General features: G+C 41.6%; 1 long non-coding RNA gene across 1 annotated transcript; it reads left to right on the top strand.

Annotated features, from left to right (window-relative positions):
- The first annotated feature begins 5,461 nt into the window (after positions 1-5,461).
- Positions 5,462-8,043, top strand: LOC130609623 (uncharacterized). The gene is made up of 3 exons (XR_008974829.1): positions 5,462-5,590; positions 7,667-7,739; positions 7,975-8,043. It is a non-coding gene; the product is annotated as an uncharacterized LOC130609623 (long non-coding RNA).
- The last annotated feature ends 1,341 nt before the right edge of the window (positions 8,044-9,384 follow it).

The following is a 9,384-nucleotide window of genomic DNA, read 5'->3' as shown; positions in this document are numbered from 1 at the left end:
CAGGATGCCATTGGCCTTCTTGGCCACAGGGGCACAGTGTTGGCTCATGGTCATCCTGTCGTCCACTAGGACCCCCAGGTCCCTCTCCCCTACACTGCTCTCTAACAGGTCGTTCCCCAACCTATACTGGAACCTGGAGTTGTTCCTGCCCAGATGCAGGACTCTACACTTTCCCTTGTTATATTTCATCAAGTTATTCCCTGCCCAACTCTCCAGCCTGTCCAGGTCTCGCTGGATGGCAGCACAGCCTTCTGGCGTGTCAGCCACTCCTCCCAGCTTAGTGTCATCAGCAAACTTGCTGATAGTACACTCAATTCCCTCATCTAAATCATTGATGAATATATTAAATAATACTGGTCCCAGTACTGACCCTTGAGGCACTCCACTAGTTACAGGCCTCCAACTAGACTCCGCCCCATAGACTACAACTCTCTGGCTTCTCTCCTTCAGCCAGTTCACAGTCCACCTCACTACCTGATCATCCAGACCACACTTCCTCAATTTAGCTGTGAGGATGCTGTGGGAGACTGTGTCAAATGCTTTGCTGAAGTCAAGGTAGACCACATCCACTGCTCTGCCATCATCCATCCACCGTGTTATCTCCTCATAAAAGGCTATGAGATTGGTCAAGCATGATTCCCCCCTGGTGAAGCCATGTTGACTGCCCCTCATAACCCTCTTATCCTTGATATGCCTTAAGATGGCACCAAGGATAAGGTGTTCCATCACTTTCCCAGGGATGGAGGTGAGGCTGACCGGTCTATAGTTACCCGGGTCCTCCTTCTTGCCCTTTTTGAAGACTGGAGTGACATTTGCTTTCCTCCAGTCCTCAGGCACCTCTCCCATTTCCCAAGACTTGGTAAAGATGATGGAGAGTGGTCTAGCAATGACTTCCGCCAGTTCCCTCAGCACCCGCGGGTGCATCCCATCTGGACCCGTTGATTTATGAATGTCCAGATTGCTCAACTGGTCTCTAACCCATTCCTCATCGACTAAGGCAAACTGCTCTGTTGACCTGACTTCATCTAAGGTCTCAGGGGTACAGGGCTCTTCAGGACTGCCTGCAGCAGAGTAGACAGAGACAAAGAAGGCATTCAGTAACTCTGCCATCTCTGTATCTTCTGTCACCAGGGCACCCATCCCGTTCATCAGTGGGCCTACATTGCCTCTGGTGTTAGTTTTATCTGCCATGTATTTGAAAAAGCTTTTTGCTGTCCTTGACCCTTCTCACCAGGTTTAATTCTAAGGAGGCCTTAGTCATCCTAGCTTCCTTCCTACATCCTCTTGCAGCAGCCTTATATTCCTCCCAAGTGGCCAGCCCCTCCTTCCATGACCTGTAAACTCTCCTCTTCCGCTTGAGCATACCCAGCAATTCCCTGTTTAGCCACGCAGGTCTCCTGGCCCTCTTCCTTGACTTCCTACATGTCGGGATGCTCTGATCTTGAGCTCGGAAAAAGCAGTCCTTGAATGCCAACCAACTATCTTGGGCCCATTTACCTTCAAGCAGCCTTGCCCATGGGATTTCCCCCAGCAATTGCTTGAAAAGGCCAAAGTTTGCCCTGCTAAAGTCCAGGGTTGCAATTCTACTTGCTATTCTACTGGTCCTACCACACAAGATCCTGAATTCCACCATCTCGTGGTCGCTGCAACCAAGGCAGCCCTCAACCCTTACTGCTTCGACCAGACCTTCCTTGTTAGTGAGGATGAGATCCAGCGGCGCTCCTCTCCTGGTCGGCTCATCCACCATTTGCAGGAGGAAGTTATCATCCATACACTGGAGGAACCTCCTGGACTGTGGCTGGGTTGCTGAGTAGTCCTTCCAGCAAATATCAGGGAAGTTAAAATCCCCCACGATGACCACGGCCTGTGACTGTGAGGCCACTCTCAGCTGCCTGTAGAAGACCTCGTCAACTTCCTCACCCTGATCTGGTGGCCTGTAACAGACACCCACAACAGTATCACTCCTGCCAGCCTGCCCCTTAATTCTCACCCACAGAGTTGCAAGTATTCTTGCAACTCAATTCAGCTGTAATTCTTTTAAATTCACATGCTGTGTTGTCTTACAGTTTATCACACAACATGTGCCTGTAAACCCTTCACTCTAAGAACCTTGTAATGTGACTCACTTTAAACCTTTGACCTTATCACATTTTACCTCTCTTGCCCATCCCATCCTCAATTCACTGCCATTCAAGCTCTTCCCTCTGCTAACATCTGACACATTAAAGCTTAGCTGATCATCACAGCACTCATCCCTTTCTTCTGCCATACTTGTTTGAGATGTTTCTGTATGTGTATTGGATTGGGCTTCCTCTCTCTCTATGAAGGACATCATAATTGTCTCCCAGGTAGTCTTGTACCTTGTACTTGCAGTGCCTTCCAGCATCTTCTGTGCATTGTCGTTCTTTCAAGAAAGCAATTTTCTTGTGAATTAAGCAACTTTCTTTTGTAGTCTGGCTGCTAGTCCAGCTTTGGATGTGGATTTGCTGCAATCTACTTTATATAGTCTCAACAACAGTCAGATTTAGGAAGAATATCAAAACCATATAACACTAAAATTATTTGATGTGTAAACTCAAACATAAATTCAGAGTGACACTCAAGCTGGCAAACAAGGGATCCACTCCATCCAGGAACCAGGCAGCAGCATGTTTATCAAGTAGACCTCTGTTCTTTGACTCTTTCCTCATTTCCCTCACACTCTCTCTTCCATTCAGCTGCTTGAGGAAGATCATGAACTCATTCTGTACCTACCCAGCATTTAATTCTGTAGGAAGCACACTGTATACTCTTCCTATCCTATTTGCTAATTAAAGAGACATGCATGTAAACTTGTGGGTTGTGGTTTTTTTTCATCTTTTAATTAGGAAAAAGTATTATGAAATGCATTAGGAAACTTCTTGAATCAAACTTTCTTTTTTAATATCAGTCTGCTTATATATAACATGTTCCATTCTCTCTCACCAAAAGGCTGCTTTTTTAAGTATGCACATTGATGTCCTCTGGTGGTCCAAGTAATAATATGGTGATGATAGCAGAAATAACTCTCTCTATGCTTCATTTTATTATGATATGATTAAATCCAAACCTTTTCAGTGAGATAATCACATAGGATGAAACAGAAAGACATAAGGAAAAAGAGATAAGATATGATCTCAAATTGTTTAACATAAAATCTCAATGCCTCTTTTTGCCAAAGCCCATTTCAGAAACTGATTTCATGTAATAAACAATTGTGTACAAAAGATTTCTGGCCTCAGGTCAGACTAGCCATGGGATACAACATGAATTCCTATTCTTCCTCACCATGTCTTGGAGGTATCCCACACACTGCCTTGACTAAGAAGACAAGATACGCTGCTGCTGTGGGAAACAAGTTAGGATCATATCATACACATTAACCAGTGGATATTGAGTAGATGAAGTGGTAGATAGAGAGGGAAGGCTCTTATCTGTAATGGCACAGAATATCTGTGGGGCATTTATGATCTTTAAAATACAGCCAGTATTTTCCTTCTTTGCAAAATTCTTCAGAGCCCCCAAGTAGAAACGGCTTGCTCCACTGAAACTTCTGCTGCCAACCTGAATTCAGCAAGTGCACAGAATGCTATGGCAAAGCACAGCTAATTATCTCAAAGTAAAAACTTAGAGCTTGTTTGTTTTCATGCCTTAAGTTAGAATTTCTAGTAGCTATTATTCAGCAGATCTTGGACAAGGAGATATATTAGTACCTTGTTAAAGACAGGAAGTATTACCAAGCATGCATTTCTAGGTTATAAGGAAGAAGGATAATTAGACATATTTCTGTCCCTGCAATTATCAGCAGAAATAAAAGAGTTATCTGTGGTAGTTTGTGGGTTTTAATATATAAATATTTTGATGGCTTATTACATTATAACTTTCCAGCTACTTGCACAACCCTTTCCCTGGTTAGTGTAGAGCAAAACAAGAAGTAGATTTTTCATGTATACTTCATTCTATAACCTGGAATTTTACTTTGAGTTGCCACAAAGGCATTGATTTTTCTAATGGAAGTTTAAAGGCTTTATACTAAGCTGTTGTTAGGTAAAATAGATACTAGTTAATTTTAACTTAAAATCTAAGAGCTAATGTTAGAAGTGCTAAAACCCATCAGAAAGCTAGGATATGCAGCTATGAGCATCACCATGAAAAGAAAAAGATTTTCTGAGTACAGGGGATTATACAGGAATAAGCCTGGGGATTCTTGAGCAGGAAAGCTGAAGCTGCTTCTGTTTAGTGTTTGTTAGTATTCAGGGAATCGCTTCTCTGTGTTTCCTTTACTTTATTCTCCTTTACTCCCCCAAACTCCTTCTTTTAAAGAAATAAAGTCTAAAGTGACTACCTTCTGATGTCTTCTTCTGTACAGGGATGCTGGGGAGGGACTCTTCATTAGGGACTTTAGTTATAGGACAAGGGGTAAAGGATTAAAACTTAAACAGGGGAAGTTTAGATTGGATATAAGAAGGAAATTCTTTCCTGTTAGGGTGGTGAGGCACTGGAATAGGTTGCCCAGGGAGGTTGTGAATGCTCCATCCCTGGCAGTGTTCAAGGCCAGGTTGGACGAGGCCTTGGGTGATATGATTTAGCATAAGGTGTCCCTGCCCACGGCAGGGGGGTTGGAACTAGATGATCTTAAGGTCCTTTCCAACCCTAACAATTCTATGATTCTATGATTCTAGTGAAAATATCCCTGCCCATGACAGCATAGTTGAATCTGGATGGGGAAAAACATGATTATTATTTGACCTTGATGATGGGGAAAGTTTTGGAACCAATCACCTTGAGTGCCACCACATGACATGTACAGGACAACCAGGTGATCAGACCCAGTCAGCATGGCTTTATGAAAAGCAGATCATGCTTGACTAACCTGATCTCCTTCTATGACAAAGTGATCCATGTAGTGCATAAGGGAAAGGCTTAGAATGTTGACTACCTAGACTTCAGTAAAGCCTTTGACATCGTTTCCCACAGCACTGTCCTAGAGAAACTAGCTGCTTTTGACTTGGATGGGTGTACTTTTTACTGCCAAAAAAATGTCTGGATGGCCAAGCCCAAAGAATGGTAGTAAATGGATTTAAATCCACTCGGTGGCTGGTTACAAGTGGTGTTCCCCAGGGCTCAGTATTGGGGCCAGTTCTGTTTAATATCTTTACAGCATCTGATATCTATTTAATATCTATATCTGAATGAGGGGATCGAGTGCACCCTCAGGAAATTTGCACATGACACCAAGCAAGAATATTGATGTGTTTGGTGGTAGGAAGGCTCTGCAGAGGGATTTGGACAGGCTGGATCAATAGGCCAAGGCTGACTGTATGAGATTCAACAAGGCCAAGTAGTGGGTCCTGCACTTGGGTCACAATGACCCCATGCAACACTACAGGCTTGGCCAAGAGTGACTGGAAATCTACTCAGCAGAAAAGGACCTGGGGGTGTTGGCCAACAGCCAGCTAACCATGAGTCATCTTGTGTCCAGGCAGCCAGGGACAACAACATCCTGGCATGTATCAGAAATAGTGTAGCCAGCAGGACTAGGGCAGTGATCATCCCCCTGTACTTGGTGTTGGTGAGGCTGCACATTGAACACTGTGTTCAGTTTTGGATCCTTCACTACAAGAAAGACATTGAGGTGCTGGAGCACATCCAAAGAAAGGCAGTGAAGTTGGTAAAGTATTTAGAGAACAAGTCTTCTGAGGAGAAGCTGGGATTGTATAGCCTGGAGAAAAAAGGCTGAGACCTTAGCTCTTTACAACTACCTGAAAGGAGGTTGTAGTGACAAGAGAGTTTGTTGATATTAGCAAAAATTACTTCACCAAAAGTGTGATCAAACATTGGAACAGGCTGCCCAGGAAAGTGATGGAGTCACCATCCCTGAGGTATTTGAAAGATGTGTAGATGTGGCACTTAGGGACATAGTTTGGTGGTGGACTTGGCAGTGTTAGCTTAACAGTTGGATTGTGATTTTGAGAGTTGTTTCTAAACTAAACGATTCTATAATCTTTAGAGGACCCTTCCAACATAAACCATTTTACGATTCTGTTTCAGATCCTGTGTGGGCAGAGAGACTTGCTCCGTAGTACTTCACAGTGTAATGTTAAATACACTAATAATTTATGTTGTGTCTCTAGACAAGAAGCCTTCAAACTCTTATTTCATCAATAAATAGGAGTATACATTGGTATAGGATTTCAGTGTTCTTCAAGATTAAGTATTTTAGCATACAAAGGTGTTAGAAAAAAATCATCCATACTAATATTTGGACTGTGCTGTGTTTAAGATGTTATAAGCAAAATAGGATTTCTGCCCTATCATATCAAATTCATAACCCAAACTTTGATTTTTTTTCTTTGCTATGATACCTTTCACAGCAAATATACACTGTGGTATTAAAAGGTATATTATTTAAGGCGTGTGTATAATGTACTCCTTAGTATATGTTGTCATTTTACTACATTTCAGTAGATGGGAAAAGGAATGGACTTTTTCTTACATATTGGGATTTGAATTAAGGCATCTTGGATTCAATTTCTAGCTGCATTTCAAGCTCAATTTTAAATTAGCTAATATTTCCTTTTTGGATTTATACTAATTTCCATTTGCTAGCTGATTAGATACCACAGACACCTCAATATGAATTTACATCAGCACAGGTATTTCTTTCCCACCCTGGGAAGTTCTCAGCTAACGCTCACTGTATGAGCACTAAGAGAGGAGTGAGAGTCATCAGGCTAATGTGGAGTATGAATAGATGCTTTCTACTCAGATTGAAGAGGTGTCCCGGGATTTGATTCGGAAAACACTCAGAAGTTAACAGTCTTGAAAAAGTGTCTCTTGCCTGATGAACTCCTTTAAGAGCTATATTATTTTGACATTGTTTAGTAAGAAGCATCTTTATTGAACTGTGTGTCAAATTGTGCTCTGACAGGAAATTGAGTACATTCCAGAATTTGCTTTCCTGCCAGCAAAATAAAGTAATATTAACTTCCTGTTATTTTTTTTTACACATGTCTGAGTCATGAGCCCAATTTCATGTTTCTTTGCTACTTCAAAATAGCGCTTTCACTGACATGTACCCACCCTTCTAGCTAACTTAGAATCTTACATTTGCCACTTGCTCAGTATACATGTCTTCCATTTACTTTTTCACATTATTCAGTTCATTTGCTCTTTTGCAGAAAGAGGAATAAACTCCCAGGGAGAGTTCAGCAGTACATAACAGCTGTGAATATGTTCCTCTGCTGATGACAAAAATACACAGTGTACCCGACAGTTTTAGAGGTGTGTTTTGTTGACTTTTTTCAACAATTGTTGAATCAATGCTAGCAAGCAGGTGAAGCCACATTAGGTAGTTTTGGAGAGTTTCAGAAGCCTAAATGTTTCTGACCATGGATGGAGCAGAGGAAGGAGAGATATACCCAATGTCAGCAAGAGTAAGAAAGGTTAAATGAGACAGACCCAAATGAAAATACTGGACATGTCGGTCATGATCTTTCAGTGAAAGGTGAAAAAAATCAGCTTAAGCTGATTTAGGTATAAGTTGGAGAAAAATTCTTACCTGATCCCAAAGCTACTGATCAGGTTTTCCTTTGTCAGGGAAGCGTGAGAAATATGACTGCAGTCCTATGCCTCAGATTTTTTTCAGACATCAGAGCACTTGCATGTCATTTGGTGGTCCTACATCTAGCTGTGCCAACCACCAGGTGCTTCAGAAGAAGGTGAGAACTCCTTTCTCTGATGCACTCCTACCCATTTGAAGAAGTCAACATGACTATTCTAAATGTAGATGATGTGAAGAATGCCTTTCCTGGTTCTTGCAGAAGCAGCTGAAATCTTGGAGTGTAACTTGCAAGTACTTTTTCCTTTTACGTACCAAGAAGTCCAGTTTTCTTCTCCTGACCTGGAATGGGTGGGTAAACAATAAAAATAACATAACTCCGTCTTTGTCATTAGTTGTTCCAGATCACACTTTGCTAAATTCCATGAGTCAGTATGGGAGTATTTGATGCTTAACAGCACAGTAAGGATTAATAACATTCCTCACAGCCAGAATGATAGACTTAGGTACTGTACTTATTTTATTGCCCACTGCGCTCACAAAAAAGAAGCTAAAAAACTGCACCCTCTACTCATGAGGCAAGGAACCTAATGACAATGGAAATGGAAAAGGATGAGATGCTGATTGATTTCTTTGCCTCCATTTTTGTGGGAAATGTGTACTCTCAGGCTACTGGGTCAGCAAGCCTTGTGACAGAGGCTGTGGGAATGAAACACCCCACAGAGCAGGTGGAATACTTAAGCAAATAAAACATACATGTATGGGAGTAAATGTGGCTCTGACAGAGCTCACCAAGGTGGATGTGAGGTTGCTGCTACTTAAAAATTTACAGTAATGAGGGAATGTAACAGCTGGAAAAAGGCAAACATCACATCCTTCTCAAGATAGGCAAAGAGGGAGGCCAAGAAAATGACAAGACAGTAAAGTTTTACACTGGATGCTTTTCAGTTCACACATTACCTGATGCAGGACTAAATGACTTCCCGAATGATGATACCCTTCCTACATAGAAGGTAGGTCTGTGAGTGAGAATTAAAGCACGTGCATACATTCTCTTTCACTCAAAATGAAACTCAAATAAATTAAACCATGTGTGGTCTGCTGAGAATATACTTGTGCTGTGACTACAAGGAGTCTTGTTTTCTGAATTGTATTCATATCATGCCTCTACTCTTCTTTTGGAAGCAGGGGAGATAGCAAGGTTGCTGCTAAGCAGCAGCTGTCACCAGAATGTGTCATGTGTAAGTGGATTAAGTGCCACTGAAGTATATCACTTCTGAAGCCTTTCTGTCTGTTATCAGTTGAAATGATTTATACCCACAGTATTCAGCCCAATGTGTATATCCATTTTCTTCTTTCTACCCATCCCTATGGCCTGTGATGTCTAGTGAGTTTAAGGCTATCTATATTTCTCATTGTTAGTGTTCGGGGAAAGCCTAGCCCTAGAGTCACAGTGCTAAAGTAAAAGTCTGCATGTGACTGACTTGCTCCTGACAAATACTATCTGCAGTCTTAGCATTAATGGTGGTGCCTGTTTAGAAAAACAAAGCTGTATTAATACCCCTTTAATCCTTGTCATCATTTCCCACAGGGAATTTCTTTTTTTTTTTTTCCTCACAGACTTATTATGGCAAACTCTCAAAATACTTGTTGCAGAAAATACTTTTCAGCATATTTTTTTCTGACTAAGTTATTTCAGCGACTGAGATTTTCACTTCCATTTCTTTGGGCACATCTAAGCAATGAAACTAAACATTGATTGAAAATATTTTGATATTTGAATTGTTTTAAAAAATGCAGTTTCT

The sequence above is a fragment of the Pezoporus wallicus genome, unplaced genomic scaffold (assembly GCF_028554395.1).
Source record: "Pezoporus wallicus isolate ANWC-B61680 ecotype Strahan unplaced genomic scaffold, APGP_CSIRO_Pwel_v1 contig_6658, whole genome shotgun sequence".
In the NCBI taxonomy this organism is placed as follows: domain Eukaryota; kingdom Metazoa; phylum Chordata; class Aves; order Psittaciformes; family Psittacidae; genus Pezoporus; species Pezoporus wallicus.
Note: the sequence above shows the minus strand (reverse complement) of the source record. Positions and strands in the feature narration are given on the sequence as shown.